The sequence below is a fragment of the Anopheles coluzzii genome, chromosome 3 (assembly GCF_943734685.1).
Source record: "Anopheles coluzzii chromosome 3, AcolN3, whole genome shotgun sequence".
Classification (NCBI taxonomy): Eukaryota; Metazoa; Arthropoda; class Insecta; order Diptera; family Culicidae; genus Anopheles; species Anopheles coluzzii.
The window spans coordinates 37,553,387-37,572,197 of NC_064671.1; the positions used below are offsets into that span (position 1 = coordinate 37,553,387).

Below are 18,811 nucleotides of genomic sequence, written 5' to 3' on the forward strand. Positions count from 1 at the left end.
AAGGCACACAGGCACGTGATGTGTGTTTACAGAGTTTCCTTTTGCGCTACACGTCGTGGGATGTATTTATATAGGAATTAAATCAAGCAGTAGATTTAAGTACTTCCCGGAAGGCAAAAAGATCAGTCCATGAGTTGAACTTCCTATGGAAATTGCTTACAAAAAGATGCCCATTTCTAAACTATCTCACATTGGATATCCTACAAATGATGACCACAATCTAAACATAGGATTCAGATTCTTATTCATGAAACTGAGTTAATTTTCAAAGTGATTCATTTGAATCCATAATCTTGAGATTCTTGAAGCTCCAATTATTTAATATTCTGCAAATATTTGTATGATTCGTCAAACATTATTGGAACTGTAAAGATTTATTCATTTGTTGAGTCATGATTAACCAAGATTCATGTATCACTAAATATTCATCCACCCACTTCCAAAGATGACAACGACATGATGCTTGAAAACGATTCAAAATACACGAGACTGAGAAACTGGGAACTGAGACTCCATTCAGGCGGCACAGTTTCTCAATATGTCAAAAGTTAGAGATTTATCCTTAGATATACTATATTCCAAAACGATTCATGAATCTTCCAAGATTCAATAATTTTTTGAAGATTCATATGAATCTTTGGAGATTGACGAATTCTTCCAGTTTTTTTTTATCCTTAGAGATTAGATCCGAAATTCAATTCAGATGTGAATCCATCAATCTCTAAAGATTCGTTACACTCATCACTGAAGATTTTTTTTTTAATTCAGGAGTAATCATCACTGAAGATTCATATGAATGAATCTTTACGAAGGATTACACCACTACTAGAATCTATCTCCTCGTAAATTCGTTCCAGCTCATTATCATGCGGTGACAGTATTAAAATGGAATATTTTAATGTAGACTCTAATGTAGCAGCCCGTCTGACACATCTAGTTTCGTAAACAATCGCAACTCTCAACAACAACAACAAGTAGCAACAACAAAAAAGCCTCCAAAAGATAGATCTTACCACCCCTCACATACGCGCGGCGAATGCGCACGTAGTGTGACCTTCAACACAGGCCGGGCCCAAACTGGTTCAACAGAGATAAACCCTTTTAAAACACTGATGGACGCACCAGCCGACAGCCACGGACAGTGATGGGGGGAACGACGGAAAAACTACGCATCACAGACCCTGCTCAGAGAGGCAAGGAGAGGAGAAGGTCCAACAAACAAACAGCCACCACCGTGTGTACGTTTTACTGATGATACAAAAAAAAGAAGAAACAACCTACTAATCGCGTACGCCTGCAAAACCCTCCGAAACACATTCTAGCACTTTCGCTATCGACAGGCGCGTAAAACTCCGCATTCCAGAGCGAACGACATTCCGACGTTGGGCCCATGAATAATGATTGGACGTGATTGTGTGTTTCTGTGCTTATTTTTTTACATTTCCAGCCACCACCACCCTCGTATATACACACCTTTGGTGCCAGCACACTTCAACCACTTGAAGAGTGCGTCGTCTTCCCATTCCCCCGTAGTCTTGGGGCGCTAATACACAAATCGACCAACTTCCAACCGGATCACACATATTCGCGTCTTGGCATGCGGTCGTCATTGTCGTCTTCCCCATAGCAATGTCCGTAGAAATCACACGAAAAAACCTTGCAAACGTCTCACTGTGTTTTCTTCGTCGGAGACTCCTCAGTCCAATACAGTATTGATAGTGCTTTATTCAAATTCAAGCGTCCGAACAAAGGGTAAAATATTTGCTATTTGTCGCGCACCATACTGTCTCGGTGGATTGATTTTGCTGTGCGGCGCGAATTGCACGCGAGGAGGAGAGGAGTGTGTAATGAAAGACTCTCCACCGATCGGCTTTTGTTGTTGAGGCGCGCCTGGAGCCTCTTGCGTAGTTGCCTTTTTCTTGCGCCGTTGAGGTTTGTCGTTCCGTGCCGACAATGATGCATCATGAATGGCGAAGAGACGAGGATGTGGCTTGTCGATGTTGGTCGACGCCCAGTAGTTGACATTGAATGAGTGGACGATTGTACGTCTACTACACGTCTCTCCCGCGACTCGCGCGCCCGCACGTAATACGATATTAGCCGATAGCAGCAGCTTGGCTATGCAAATCGCGACACTTCAGGAAAGACTAAAAAAACGTGCCCCTCCCCGTCCCGAGTGCGTATATTTGATCCTGTTCCGCAGGGGGAGAGGCGAAAAGAGTTGCTGAGCGGACAAGAACACAGACGTGCGAGAAGATGGATTGAGGGGTGTAAGACGACGACAACGGCAGGTTCCGTAACCTTGACTTCAGCCAGCCGGCCTCCTGCGTGTTACGATCCTTTGTCTGGCGTCGAATTCGCATTGCCAATGTGTCATGTACGGGGTGAGACACGCCTTTCTGTGAAGTTTTGCGCCAGTGTGAAGGCAAGGCAGCGAGATTGAGCGGCGTTAGGCAAACAGCACACTCTCCTCCTCAGATTTGACTTCAATATCAAGTGTCCGGCGCGCTGTTGATCTTTCCAACTGACGGGCCCAAAAGAAGGAGAGTGTCTCCGCGATGCGCATGATGCAGTGTTTAGGTATTTTGTTTGTTTATATTGCACTGCAAACCCCCTACAGATGCATCACACAAAATCCCTAACCAATCCTTTAATACAATCAGACAACGTTTTACTTCTGTCAACGGTCATACCCCGTAATGAAACAATACCAAATAAAGACCTTCTCTCTGGCCAGAAGTACCAGCGACAGAAGCCACTTTCTATTCAGCTTGAAAAGTATAACCACACACTAAAGGTAAAGATGCTACTCCACAACAAAGTGCTCTCACTAACCGTTACACAATTGAATTAAGTAGTGCACAGAGCCAAGAGACGCGCCGGATGGGCTCACAACTAAAGGAGGCACAGCTTTCATGATGGTACACTCGCACACACCGGAGCCGGCCGCCGGGGGCAATGTTTAGAAGCGTCAGCCAACACAGCATTAACGATGTTGAAGTTGCTGCTGCACTCAACCCCTCCTCATTCCACCCAACTGTCCTCTCCTTCGTATTGTCTTCGCATTTGCGCCTTACTGTGCTGTGCCTTTCTGTGCCCTGGAGCAGCTGCAGGGGCCAGAAGTGGAGTGTTAAAAGCGTTTATCTTTTCATCATCATCATCATCATCACCATTCGGCGTCGCGTGTGTTCCGGGAGGGTCCGGCATAAGTTGGACCAACAAGCGAGGAGACCTCAGTACTACCGGTGTGTACCATAGATAAGTGTAATGCTTATTTTCTTGCGAACCAGCTGCTGTATGGCAGATTTCTTCCCACGCAAGGCGCTAGAGAGAGAGAGATAAATTTTACCGACAACATACGGAGGAAGAGGATGGAGAGCTCAACCCGTTTTCATACTGTTCGGCCCTTTGCAACGCGCTTTGGCACAACATAATAGGGAAGCTGTTTTAAAAGACCGGCCTGCCGGACGAAATGCAGGCAAAGGCGACCAATGTGTTCATATATATTCGCATTTCTTCAATGTTCAGTGAGCATAAAATTGGCGTAATTTTGCTAGCTACCCCCTACGGCTCAACACAAACAGGTTCCGGTGGAGAGAAAAAATGAATTCTAAACAATCACTCACGGACAATGTTTTCCAAACATTTAGGATTTAAAGTATGCTACTTTATCTTCTTTGTACATAATCATCTGAGACATTCATTTTGAAGCAACTGACGAGGATAAAAGGATTAGACATGTTATCGTTCTAAGCTAGTAGTAAGAGATATTAGCCTATTCAATGTCACTTCAAAACTAGTGGTGAGAGCTCTGAATCAACTCCGGAGACGATTCCATTGCTGGAAACGATTCCGATTCTGGAGGAGATTTTGGAAACGATTCCGGAAACGATACCAATTACGGAGTTTACTCTACAGTTTATTAGCCGATTCCAGAGTTAACTCCGGAGCCGATTCCGAAATCAGAATTGGCACTGGAACCATAATCGGCTCCGGAATCAGAATAAGCTCCGGAATCAGAATCGACCTGGGAATCGCAATTTGCTCGGAATCAGAATTGACACCAGAATTGGAATTAGCTCCGGAATGAGGATAAGTTCTTAATAATAACGCCTATTTTTATGAAGATACTGAAACTGACTCCGATTTCGTAGCCGATTTCGATTCCGGAGCTGATTCTGGCGAATTTACTATCCGGAATCGGTTTCAGAAAACTTCAGAACTAGCCGGAATAGATCCCGACGAAAACTTCATGTTTCCCATCACTATTCAAAACGCATTGCCAATTTCGATCTAAAGGACTTTAGTACCATTTGCTGGTAGAAACCATACATTCAATAAACCCTAAAATCCTAAAAACAATTTTCTCGTAAAGCAGTTGCAGTTGAAAGCATTTGGAAGCAAGCATCATAAACTACATTTCTCTTTCGTGGGGCAAAGAACAGTATTGCACATGTTCACAACACAATACCATTGATAAGCATAAAAAAAACAAAACTCGAGCCCACTGTACACTTTCTCTCGAACAATGTTTCTTTTATTGTACACGATGAAGGTGGTATGAATTTCCCATGATCGTCAACAACGGCAAGAAAAACCATTCAGCTGCATCATCCCTTCTGTACACTCGTATTGTGGTGTTCCATTGGATATGTTTTACAATCCTAATTTGATTTTTTTTGTTATAAAGTGGTCACATACATTCATCTTGTGAAATTGAAACATTTCTTCGCCATACCAATGATTCATCGTAACGCGCACAAATACTCCTCGACTGTACTTCTCATTTGTTTATTTCCCCCGGTAACATTATCCATCCAGCTCTCCCTCTGCCACAGCAAATCTAAACCTATATCCCACCACAATAGCAAAAACAAAACAGTTCGTTCGGTGGAGAAGTAGGAATGCCTCAAGGGCGCAAGTATACACTTTGTCTCTTGCGTACAGTGGTTTGTAGAGGCTGTGGGACTAAGCAAACCACGTACAAAAATATAAAAAATGCTGATTAATAAAACAAACCCCCGCGGGTACGCGATCAGTGAAACAGCCACAGCATTTCTTTGATACGCTCTTTTTTATCAAATGCGTTTGCCCACACAAGCGCCCATAGGACGCGCGCTGCCGATATGCCGGCAACGAGGATCGAACTGAGCCGCGCATGTTGTTAGCGCTTCATTGAAGTGTATCGTGTTTAAGACAAACAGAAAAAAAACACACACACAACTAGCAGTAATTCCACAGAATGGATACCGATCTTTACACACAAAACCGCCCCGTAAGAAAGTGGAATGTTTGAGCACAAAAAAGTAAACTGTTTCGATGGATATGGCGTGGACCTCCTCCTCCGCCAGTGAGATTTTGCTCACACAACTGTGCAAGATGAAGAAAGCTACCCCCACCCCTCTTCCGTTTTGGTAGGGGGGGATGATAAAGGGAGAGGCACTGCATACAAGCGGGGTGGCAAAATGGCATAAACAAAACATTTGCCAACGCAGCCCGGCCCGGCCCGGCCCGCCCAGGCGAATCAAACACAATTATGTTGAAATTGTGCGTTTCATTTCACGATTTCCCCTCAGTCGTCAGGCACACACGACGCTTCCCTCCTACACCCTTGGCCCTGGCTGCCGCTTGTCCGTTTGCGATAGAGAGAAGCGTAATTTCCAAAACGGATATTTGCCAGCCGTACATGACTTATAATTACTCCACGGGGACGGTGGACGGGGCTTTTCAAAACATGAGAAGCGCGCGCTTAGTAGTGTGTGCTCAGTTTGCTCGGGCAAAAATGACCGATTTGAGTGCTCCACGACCCTGTCCCTGTTGTTGTGTGTTGTTCCCGTTCCTGCGTGTCATGTCAACGGGCCAGTGATATGATGGACAGAGGAAGACACACGACGTTTGTGGTGCAAGCAGAAGGCTATCATGGTGCATGTGCAGCGCAGTTAAATGTGTGCACGCGTAAGATGATACGCCCGCTGGAGAAGTGGTGGAGCGGGTTTGACATGCCATGCCAAGCGGAAAAGTTTGCCCAAAATCAAGTCGTGTGTATCATGTTCCGTGACGGCGGGGTGGGGGGTTCACTTCCACTTCCCTTTTATTTCCCTTTTTTTTCTCTGGCGCAAAGGGAATTTAATTTTTCCTTCACAATCACTGCTAACGAGAGGGTTGTTGTGTGCCAAGCAAATGGTCTAACTTGGATATTTTACCTTAAAAAAAGACGAAAATATTAAACTCATAAAAAACCCCAGATTAATCAAGGTGGATCCCATCCGACCATTGACCTGACATGTGAAAGGATTCATTTATGTTGTTTCGCGTCGTTTTTTTCTGCTGGACATCCCAAAAGTTTTAGCAATCACGCCCACCCATCATCTCGCTGCTCCCTTTGAGATTACACCTCATGAAATACCCGGCCATTATTCCGAACAAACCCACCCACACACGCACACAGAAGAAAGAAGACCAGTTTGACTGGGATGTAGCTCTAAAGGGCACACTCCCTCCTCCTAGCGTCGGTGGGTGTGGGATGAGAATCGCTTCACCTTCACAGCATTTTAATGTTTTCGCTTTTAAATTATTTACTTACTTTTAAAATATTACGGCCACACTTTCCGGAGCCTTGCACTCTTCGCGACGTGTTCCAGAGGAAGGTGTGCGAAACGACTACACAACGAACACTTCCACAACTTGGTGCAGGAGCGGAGGCTTGGCGGCAAACGATTTGCCAACTTCACACCTTCTTCCTTTTTTCTCGAGTAAATGTGTTTGCTTTCTTAATCACCCTCTCTCTCTCCTGGCGTGCGTTTGTGTCACGACGAAGCAACAACACTTCTTTCACTACGATTGTTGATGCAGCAGACGGGGATGATGATCACACACGTCACACTTCACATGCACTTCTCCAAATCACACGCACACACGCACGCACACTTTCGATTGTGCGCAACCTTCTGGATGACAACAAATACGCAAATACGAAACACTCGCACGCACTGTGGGTATTTTTGTACAGAAAAGCGCACTTGCAAAACGAGCACTTGGCACACTCGATTTAATTGCTGCCAGGGGAAGAAAGAGAACAAAGCATGTGTTTGGGTGAAAGAACGCTTTTGAAGGGGGGAAATAAGGGGGAAGACCACAGCAACAAAACTGGATTCAAATTTCCTTTGCCACACACACACGCGCGCGACTGGCGTTTTTGGCGAGCTAGCGAGCGATGGACAGTAGCAAACTTGTTGTAGCGCCAAAACACATTCCTTCTTTGCTGTGTGTGTGTGTCCTTTCTCTTTGCTTCATTGACTACAAAAAAGTTTCGATGTGATCCATATCTTACGACCACGCTTGTGTCCCTGTCGCGTGAAGATTTTCCTTTCTCCCTTTTTTTTCGCGACCAAGCCCAATCTTCCCAATCCCAACCCCCAAACCAGCAAAAGCAAATGCAGCAAAGATCTTCGCGCTTGCCTTCTTGCCGATGAAGAAGAGGGGAACAAAACAAAGAAATGGTGGAAAAAGAAGAACTTTTTTCGGCCGGACGTCGCCGGGCCCAACCGTGTGCACACGTCATATACAAGACCTTCTTTTTCTCTCTTTCTCGGGGTGTGTATGTTGCTGCTGCTTGATGCTGCACTTCCCTTTTCGCCGTTATTCGCCCGTTGAAGCCAGATTTTATTGCAAAAACTGCCTCTTCGCGCATCGCTTCCTCGCATCATCTTTGCGCCTTTCGCCATTCTTTGCGTTCGTTCGTTTTAGAGGTTGTTAGGTCGCGGTTTTTTTTTTCTTCTGCTGCTTCCATGCGAACCACCCATGGGAGTGTGTGCTGACCATCCTCTATCGGTTGCCTGTTTTGCTCGGCCGAGACTCTATATAGTCGATTGAAGGGTGTGTGCGCGTTGCAAAAACCCCTCCAAGCCACACCATATTCCCTGCTGCTGCTCCCCTCACTGTCGCTGGACCTCTGGAGGGAACCTCAACCTCCTGCTGCCGCCATGCCATGCCGCCATCCCAGTATTATCTCTTCATTGAAGCATCATTCCCGTCTATTGCCTGTGCGCCAACGAAGCGAATGAAGCGAATGAAGGTTGAAAATTATGTGTGGGGAGATGTGTTTTGTTGCCGGCAGTTGTTCCCTAGGGTGCGTGTGCCTCTCCTCGTATATCTCGATGTATCCTGTCTCTTCCTTCAGCCGGGTGATGTTCCGGGTGTGTGCGAGACACGCACGCGCGCACATACACGGGGTGTCCACCACACACACACGCACAGATTTGCACGCAAAAGCGACCAGCGCACATACACACCGAGAAAGGGTTAAAAACGTGGGCAGCAAAGAGAATCTTGTACAGGGAGGACACTGGACGGCGGGAGACATAAACCGGTGGCGGTAGGGCTAAAACGCACCAACGGAGGCAAGAAGACAACGCCGTGCGCTTCCTGCCGTGGACCAAAGCGATAAGATTCGCGAACCGGCGGCAGCAGCAGCAGCAGCAACTCGCGAATGAATGGCTTAATGACAAGCACATTACGGTGTGTGTGTGTGTGAGCGTGTCTTAACGAAGGAAAAGGAAGGTTTTTGCAGAACATAAGACAACGTCCGTGCCTCCGTGCGGTCGTTGCTCAAAAACGGAGCGAAGCGAAGATATGGCTAGATCTTGGGCCATGTCTTCTCTTCGAACCCACGTTGCCCGTGGGTACACAACCCGGCAAAACTAGTTCTGAGGCACATTAACTCTTTCTGCTGTTTTATGCTTAAGCCTGCACCCTTTTAGGAGAGGGGTGAAGTAGAAGAAGAAGAAGAATGCGTCGCTAATCCTGCTTGCACGCGCTGAAGAACAGGTAGCACAGAGAGCGTTCTTCCACCAAAACCAAGATTAACCTGGTTCCTTGGTCCCTGCCGTATTGCTACCTTTGCAAAAAAAATGTACCCGATCTTGTCTTGCTGTACCGATTTTCTGAAGACCGTTGTTCATCCATCTGTACAGTGACCTCTATATTCATAAAACTCAAACTATCAGCCCATTCATTCCGCGTATGCAATTTGATCGGGTTGGGCATGTAAGGGGGCAGCAGCAGCAGCAACAACAACGAAAAAATCACCCACCGATGCGGTTTTTCGACGAAGAAGCGTTACAAAGCAGGGAAGCGCGGAATAGGGGCAACCAACATCACCTAATGTTCCTATGGCGAAAAAAAAACCCAAAAAAAAAAACGGTGCAAATGAGCGTAAAGCCTCACATGCCAAGTCGAGTGGAGAAAATTCAAATCGACAGCAGCTCACGCCGGGGGACGGCGGCGGGGGGGGGGGGCAATATATCATAGAAAAAAAAGCAACGGTCAAAAATTGAACACTGACCCCGTTTGATGGTTGTGGTGGTAAAAGGAGCGAGAGTCGATCGTGTGATGGATGGGGCGGAGAGGGGAACTGCTGCTCTCAAAACCGTGCAGAGCAAAAGTTTACCACCACCACCATCACCATCATCATGATGGTTATGATTAGAAAGGGGAGTGGAGGGTGGATTGGGGGAAGCACGCATTAGTCTTTAGGGGAGGAAGAAGGAGCGCAAGCTGCCATACCAAGACAGGAAATTCATTTTCTTACCCCCGTCCGGGAAAATTATCCTCCACACATCTAACCCCCCCCCCCCCCCCCCCCCTCAACGAACCACTGAATATAGGAGCAGAGAGGATGGAAAGCTGGAAGCTGGAGAGAGAGCGAGAGAGAAAGAGAGAATTTCTGGGCCAGCGCTTGGAAAATGTGCCAGCACTGGCGCTTTCCTGTTGAGAAGATCAGGGATGAGTTTTCCCTTTGCATGGATCTGGCGCGTCGTGTGTGCGTCCCGATGGAGGGAGCGAGAGAACAAAGCGCACCATTTTTGCACACGGGGGGGGAAAAATACATCCCCTAAACACACAGCTTCCTCCCCCGCAAAGTGTATCGGCGAGGGTACATTGTCTAACACTTTTGTGCACTTTCATTTCTCCTTGCAGCACGCACACACAAACACACAACTCTCTGCTCTACGTCCTGTGGATTTGCAACACGAGTAACATGTCCGTGGTTTGTTTTTCACACACACACAGCAGCAGAAGAGCACGCAGGTTTGCAAATTTTCACAACCATCCATATATCGAAGTGAGCCTTGAATCGCAGGGGACGTGGGATGATCCTGAACAAGGCGATGCCCCACGGCACAAACACATACACGCACATTGGCACATCTAGCAGTATGTTCACTGGCCAGCCATCACCACTGAGCATCCCCTTCTTTGGTTTTTTTTTATTTTCAAATTTTGTGCACTCCATTTAGCTTCCGTTTTTTTGTTGTTTTTCTCCATTTAAATGTTACACACACACATATGACACAAACACACAGCAATTGCCAGGGGCACTTTGTTCACACAGCAGTGTCAAACGATGGGCGCGCGCACACACACGTACATAGGTGCTTCTTTTTGGATTTGGTTTAAAATCAACCCCCGGCGAACAAGATGAAAATATGGCCGATCTTCACTGCAAACAATCAATTTCCCTCCCCCTTTGTGTGTGTGTGCTCTTTCCCAAAAGGGAATGAAAGGATGCCCCCACCCAACCAGAAACCCATCCAACACAAGAGTGGTGGTGGAAAAACGAACACACAAAACGGCACAACACCACACTCCACACCAACCAAAACCAAGCAGATCTTCAAAAAATCGCAGGCTTCGAACCGAGAAACTCACTGGGAAAATTAAACGCCTCTTCACAGCACGAACGTCCAACACGGAATGAGAGTGCCGTCCGACGAAAGAGAGAAGAGAAGCTGCCCGAAACGCGCGTTCCCGAAAGGGATAAGCGGCAGCAATAGCAGAGCGATACAGCAGCGCGCACACACATAGAAACACTGCGCGCTGCCCCGTTAGGAAGGAGAGAAAGCGAGAAAGAGCGATACAGAAAAGCGACGAGCAAGAGCGAACAAACCGCAGGGCAAAGAAGGGAAAGGGCAATAGAGCGTTCGCTCTCGCTTCTTTGTTCGTGTGCAACACAAAGCGAACGCGCTGAGAGAAACTCGGCACGCATACAATCGCATAATCGCTCCTTCACCTGTGCACATTTAACGCATCTACACACACAAACACATACATACGACCCGTTGTTCTGTGGCTGCATTTAGACGGGAGAAGACTAACACAACAACAAAACAACTAACACCACGCACATATCCGTCACATCCTGCACAAGTGTGATAGAAAGAGAGAGCGAGATACAATGAAAACTGGAACCTCCGGGGCTGGAATAGATGTACACCCCGGGTGCTGGTTCTACTGGAATGTGTCAGAGTGAAATGCCACGATATGCCCAGCAACCGGGTAAAATCGGGCGTCCTGCTGCTGCCGCTGTTGTTGAAGGGCTGTGCTGACTTGATGCAAAAGTTAAACCGAAAGAAATCGGCACACAATTTGCCTGCTCGAATGGGGGGGGGGATGTTGTGGTACCGGCGGTGAGTCATATTTTTCTCCGCAAACACGATCAAGTGCCCCCCGAATGGTGTGATGGGCCCGCCGCTTGTGTCTATAGATGTTGCGGCTTCTACAAATACCAGATGAATCATCAATGGATTTCGCATGGCTCCGTAAAGCGGGAAGTGGAACGAGGAAGAAGGGTCTGTTTCACAACAGCACGGCACACAGAGTTACAAGAGTTTGCCCCTTCTACCTGATGCCATTCTCTGTCTCTTTAAATTGCAATGTGGGTTAAATGCATGGTGCGGAAATAAGATCATCGCCTCAGAGAGTTCTGAGTTCCTAAGTTGATGGATTTCAAAGTCGACTGAAAACCTGACGCCACTCGGATCTACATATTCTTCGTTCCTCTCTTTGTCACATTCCAAAATTACGCGCTGCTCACGCTATCAGAGTTGCGAGATTCCAACGTATCAACCGCTAAGACGTGTGTCTGCCACAATAATGCTCGGCACCCAATAATTTTGATAATGCGACTCATGCTCGTCACACAATCTAATCCTGCATTTCGTGCTCTTCTCAGATCCACGAAAGCCTGTAGAGCCTGGAGGCGCATCAATTCGTACACTAAAAAGCACAAACTCGCTCGCTCTAATGCCTCATGCAAGTATAGCATCTCGCACACACGCGCACAGTCGTTACGTTAGGTCAAAACATGGTGCCTAACTGATGTCCGACTTCACAGTCAGTCCCTCTAATCCACAGACACACAAACACACAAATATACACGTGGTGATACGGAATCAAAAACCACCAGAAAGCAATCAGCAGCAAGAGGAACGCGAACTCCACCCGACCCCACCCCACCAGCACAGCGCACTTCAGAGTTTAAAATTCCCAATTTCCACAAACCTCCGTTATAAGCGGTACGTTTATCTCTGTGCGTCCGTGTGAACGCGCGTGCACGCCTCAGTCGACCCGGCACTCCAATGACCGGAATATTGAAGACACCAGAGGAACACCGATAGAAGATCGGCCAACCGCGAACTGATTGGCTGGCCTCATGTTATTTGGCCATCACATCCCTCCCTCCTGCCGCTAACGCTGTTCTTCGGGGGAGTCGTCTACTCCAACCGACAACAAGAACACGGGCAAGACCGACGAGGGCACAACGACGTCGCTCAGTGCCTCAGTGGTTCACAATAATCTTGGGGCACACGTTTAGATTCGAGACCTAAAGCCCCATTAGAAGGGTGGAGGTGGGGGAACTACCGTCACTATAACAATAATACCTCCAACCGGGCGGCACTGCTATCCATTCTTGAGCGCCCTTCTTGGCTCCGAGGCATCCGAGTAGACAGACACAGACAAGCCACGTTCCGTCTGTTTCTTACCACTCGATTTAAAGCATAATGACCTACAAAAAAGCCCCAACGAAGGCATAGCAACATCTAACCGATGCAGAACGAATTTTGGAGAAGATGGCGACGTGAAAACTGCACTCGACTTCATCCATGTACCAATGCAATCGCGTATGCTGCTCTGATCATCCTAAGTGTGTTTAGGCACCATCTCTAATCCTTCAACGTTCGTTGTGTGCATCGCCAATTCTACGGATTTAGCCAGCACCGACCCAAACACATATCTCTAGAGTCCGCCGCCCGGGCAGCAAAACAAGGCAAGGAGTTCAGCGCACAAAGGCTGAATGCGACCTAACGCGAAAATCACTGTAGCGTAAGATGTGCCTCCCCCCTATAAAGACAACCCCCCGGGGAGCTCATGCTCCGGTAGCATACATTTGACTGCAGCCACCAATTCCGCTAAGTGTACCGCCACCGGGTTCCTCCGCCAAAAAAAACCAGCTGTGATTGAGCAGAGGTTGGCAGCCACAGAGGTTCGCCGTCAGCAGCAGCTAGTCCCGTTCACCGACAGAGAAAAAGAGAGAGAGGAAGTGCGAACTGTATGGGAATGTGGGGAAATATGAGCAATGTGAAGTAGTAAATCGAGGGCCTATTTTGTCCAGAGTGAAGCATTTCTAAATTTTTGGTCATATTAAAAATGCATCAAATCTACTTTCTTCAGACAAATCGTTTTTCAATATTTGCCCTATAATATTCACACTTATTTTGCGCAATTATAGCTCAATTTTGAAGTGAAAAAATGGCACATTTTTGCATTCATTACCAGCAAATACCCATGTAGCTCCGTGTTCCCCTAAATGCAACGCAGAACGTGCGCTGTGTTTGAGGTGGCGCTTTGAAAGATAAAAGCGACAAAATACAGCATGGCACCAGGATGGCACGGCATTGTATTGTAAACATGTTTGTAATACATTTAAAATACCCCAAACATACGATTTATAAACATTGGCGAGGTGCTCGAACCGCATTACGCAATTGGATACGCGATAGCATTATTATCAAAGCCAAATATAGCTTACACAAATTAAATTGTATATTTATTAGCTTTTATTAGCATGCTTGCCAGAGCCGAGAGACAACAAGTGTGTTTGTGCGTCTTTAAATGATGAAACAAACGGCGAAGGAAGCAGATGATGCTTTCAAAGCATGAATAATGCAAGCAACACAGAGACACTTGCCTATTTTAAACGCTTCAGAAACGATGCGTTCGAGAAACGACCAGATACGAACATGAGAAGTGTTGCTGCTGCTGCTGCTGCTGCTGCTGCTGGTTATGCAAAACAGATCGGATCGATCCTAACAAGCGGACGCTCTGTAGCTGCTGCTAGCAGGACAAATCTACCGGATGGAATGTGTTTCTTTTTTCTCCTCCTCAGAGACGGCACAATCATTTGGAGAACAAGGAATTTTAGCAATTCCCCAACAGTCTTGTCTCTTCGGGACCAAAGCCCGTCCCAGTAAAGCTGGCGTTTAGGGGAGCTTTAAGTGTCTCACCAAAGGACCAAATCTGTGGATTGGTTGTTTGCTATTCCTTCATCTCCAACGCTTTGCGATAAGTATTCAAATCTCTGCCTCGTTGAAACCAGTTGTCGACGACTAGAGATAGCGTTTGGTTTACAATCGCAACAAGATAACGCACATCCTCGAGTGCTCCTTCGGTGGGTTTTTCCGGTGTGTGTGTGTGTGTGTGTGTGTGTCTTTAGGCCCTTGTCCCGGATATTGAGTCATAACCGGTAGAGCTTGCCGATTAGGATACGAGAGAGCTACCGAGCCTTGTGGCCCATGACAACAGGCAGTGGCGACGAGGATAATCATTACGGCTCTTTAAGACCCGTTGTTTACTGCCTACTACTGGCAGAGATGAGAGTCACCGTAAAGTTACCTTTTTTCATGTTACATCTGCAAAAAATACAAGGGAACATGCTAACACCAACCTTTGCCAGGCAGGCAGACAGGTACGCATTGCTACCCCGAATTGGCAGACACCATGGAACAGGTCCATAAAATAATCAAAACACGTCATCAGCAGGGGGCTTCGGATAACGGATGGACGGACCCACGGACACAAAACGGAAGGAAGAACGCGATAACACACACGCGTCTAATGCTTCTAGACTTTTGTGGCCAAAGCCAAAGGGAACTACCAATCAGCGGAAGACACTGTAGGGGGATAAAACCAAACAAACACGTGAAAACATGAATTTCAAGAATGCAGCCACAGCAGAACAGGGTGATAGGCAGGCAACGTCCTTCTCGGTGACAAATATCAAGCTGTGCTTGGGTATTTTTTTAGACACACGCGCAGATTTTAGGTTCGGTTTGGACAAAACCGGGAGCAGATAGTGCCGCTGCGAGTGGAATTTTCAAATGCATTCCTGCACCATGTTTCCTTCCCATTGACAGTACAACTCTCGTGGAGACCAAGATATTAATATAGCAAGAAAAAAGAGGAACGAAACAACTCTTTAGGATATATAGTTTCTCTAAATTACATAAACAACAGCAGATAGAAGAAGGGAAGGCTTCAAGAAGGAGACGATCATCGTCGCAGTTGCCTCAGAAGCAAGGGATAATACATAGTGCGCGAATGCCATAAATTAATACCCATTTGAAAGCGAATGGCATATCATTTTACTTCCAAAAATACACACAAGCCTCATTTGTGAATTTTCTCCCTCCGTGGGTCGTGTGCAACATTCTGGTCAAAAAAAAAATTATGCCCATCAATTAGCAATATGCCGCTCTACCCCCACTACCCACGGCTTAATTTAGTTTCATTGAGAAGAATTAGACTACCACGACCACCGCACCATCAGACGAATAAAATGATCGAACGCGAAGAACGAAAGCATAAAAAACCGTACCATCCAGCTTCCACACAGCTTCTCCTCCTTCGCCACATCCTTTATGTTTCGGGGGAGAGTTGGTGGTCCAAGGTTATTGCATTAATACGCGACGGTTTTGCTCTGTGCAAGGACTAATCCAACCGTGGCGACCGTGCTGTTACATATGCAATGCAGCGCTCACACTAGTAGCAACACCAGCACCTCACAGCACCACGATTTAGTCACCATGCGGGGCGTCAGTGTATAGGATGCAAAAAAAAGAAGAGCGCACGATGACATTCGTAACAATTCTGAATAACAATAGGCGCTAAATTTACACAACCACACAACCACGCGCTTCCCACCGAATGCTGTTCCCCGGGCATTTCGGATTAACAGCATTAAATTGAAATAACAACAAAGAGGCATTATCTGCAAACCGTCCGAATGTTGGTCCCCCGGGACGCTTAATTCTGCGCTTAGAATGTGGCCACAAACTGAAAACGCTTCGACAAGCATTTGGTTATGACCAAACAGACTGTTTTGTTTGTTTTACATTCTACTGCTTGGGCAATTTGGGTAAGTTTAACGCAGGGTTTGCTTGTAAAGCGAAGCGAATGTATGCCCATAGAAATCTAAACACATGCACTGGATCTTGATTGTATCACATGTGAAGTAAACTTTGTTTCATGTCACAGATTTTGGGGTTTTAATATTTTTTACAGGATGTTCTTAACAAGAAATAAATAAATAATTTCGCAGGAATTTCAAATGTCTGAAAATGTATTTTTGTATATCCCTTGGAGATTAGCCAACTCACAAAAATTGAATTCACTACCCTACAGCAAAATAAAGCACAACGTTTCATGTGGTATAAGATCCAGAAATTGAAAAAACAACTAAAAGCATGAAATTGGAACTTCTAAATATGTGATTCTCTGGTAGTTGTGGTATTCCAATCGAATGCTCAAAAAAGGTCGTACGTTCGCTGTTACTTGAAAACCTATAAGTCCCAAATCAAAGCCTAGACATGGAACTCACTGAAGAAGCAATGTCCGAAGTATGTCCGAATGAATTTTCGTATCTGGATCCGCAAACGTCGTCAACCGTACAGGGCTAGAAAAGTTATAAATATTATCATACGACATCAATTTTACTGTTGAATGTTAATCTTTACGAATTTCACCTTTGGTTTCCTGATATCATCTTTGATACAAAATGCCTTAGAACTTCAATAATGCCTTAGAATAATAATAACAAAATTTCAATATCATAAAAATCTCGCCAAGTTAGATACATTCAGATCAACAAATCTGAATACACAGAATTAAAACTTCAAAAAAATATTCAATTTCACAACAACCATTCAATTAATAGCAATAATTTTACTACAGTCATGCATTAAAAACAGTGACGTTTTTTTTCTAAACAACTCCCTACTTAAAGCACCGTTAGAGAAATTGCTCGAGAATAAACCGACAAACCAAGCGAATAATCACGAGATAACACGGAACACGGAAGAAGAAAGCACAGCAACACACTACAAAGGTAAATTTTTCCAACAACTAAATAATGTCACGCAACGAACACGCAGCAATTGCCGCCCAAAACGCTCCAACATCCCCCTCTTCCAACAAAAAACGCTGCGTGCGGAAAACATATTCCAAACAAAGCTCGGTCGAAGGACGCCGAGGCGTGTGAACGCGCGGGGTAGGGGGATGGCGGATAGAGCCATCCGACGAATAGTGGAATAAAAATTTGGTCAACCAATGAAATCATTAGAATATCGTACCTTAAAAAGTGACTAAATACTACCGGCCCGGGGGACCGGCGGGGAGTGGGAGAGATAATAGACATTCCGTTCTGCGTAAACTACCCCTTCGGGCGACGGTCCGAGCAGAAGAATTTCAAACCCATCACAGACCGTCGTCATCCATGCACGACTACTTCTCCAACCGCGCAAGCAACACGCCGTCTCTCTACGGTCTTTAGCCGAGCGCTTAGAACAAAAGCCGCAACATAAATGGACGGGCGCGACGACCCCCCCCCCACCGTTGGACGGAAAAATGCTCTGCTCCCTCTCCCTTCCGTCTTGGAATTGAACCACGACGGGCCGGGCGGCGGGCTTGTGCTCGCGCGCGCACCAATCTCCATGCCGAATTTAATTAATTTAAGTCACGCAACAATCTTGGCTCATTTGTCATTTCATGCATGCGTCCCCGTCCTGCTCTTTCCAAAATGCTTTTCTCGCCGTGGTTATCAAACCGCACACACACACACCAGGGAAGGTAAGGCCGTTACCTCCTTCCTCTCCGCGACGGTACTATAGATTGTCAATCTGGTCCTATTTCAGATTGCTCTGCTGCTCCAGAGAAAATGGCACCGAAAGATGGGGTCAGACCGGGTGGCTTTTTAAGGGTCTTTCGAAGTTGAAACCGCCCACAAACCCTTACGGTACACCACCACGTTCTGGCGTGCTGAAGAAGGTCTATAATTTGGCGTTTCCCTTTTAGTTTCGGCAGCGAGCAGCAACAACATGTTTTCAATTGTTGCGAAGCGAGTAAAAAGCCCATTTTTTCCACCCAAACATGCATTGTAATTAGTATTATTTAGCAGCAACCAGCATGTGTACGGCATGGGCTTTAAATATCAATTTAAACTCCTAAAACTTAGTGTAGCGTTAAACCAGACACACAGACACGATGTTTAGGGCGGCTGGGGTTTCGAAATCTACTCATTGTTTGCGCACGACAAGCAAATAAACTTACAAAAAGGGGGGGTTCGTCTTTCTCTGTCAATGACTAACATAGACGACGAGATCGGCTCTGTATAAAGCACACAAAGGAAAAACGGCTCTGTTTAAAATCAAATACTCGCTTGCCGCAGCAGGGAAATGTATTCTCTTTGATACTTTTGAGCAAATCAAGAATATTGTGTCCATATGGGAAGGTAGTGTTGGTAAAATGTGAACCATTAGAAAGGTAATTATTAATACCTTGAAGGAGACTTATACCAAGGACTCATCATCACCACAAATCAATCTGCAATAACTATTATCCCGTTGATGTATTGCTCGTATCTTCTGGTTCACATCTACGATACGGTACAACACACAAAACGTTACCGTCGGCGTTA

At 46.1% G+C, this 18,811-nt stretch overlaps 1 protein-coding gene across 5 annotated transcripts in view; it reads right to left on the minus strand.

Moving 5' to 3' along the window:
- LOC120959017 (calphotin-like) overlaps positions 1 to 18,811 on the minus strand; it is a 74,414-nt gene that overhangs the window by 42,048 nt on the left and 13,555 nt on the right. For 3 of the 5 annotated variants that reach the window (XM_040382139.2, XM_040382138.2, XM_040382135.2), the window contains exons 1-2: positions 10,711 to 10,836; positions 6,584 to 7,055 (exon numbers count right to left, since the gene is read on the minus strand). The exons of 1 other annotated variant lie outside the window; for it this stretch is intronic. The gene's annotated coding sequence lies outside the window, so the exon portion shown is untranslated. Of the gene's footprint in view, positions 1 to 6,583; positions 7,056 to 10,658; positions 10,678 to 10,710; positions 10,837 to 18,811 lie in introns of those variants that run through there. One more of the 5 variants, XM_049608384.1, reaches the window with a different exon arrangement.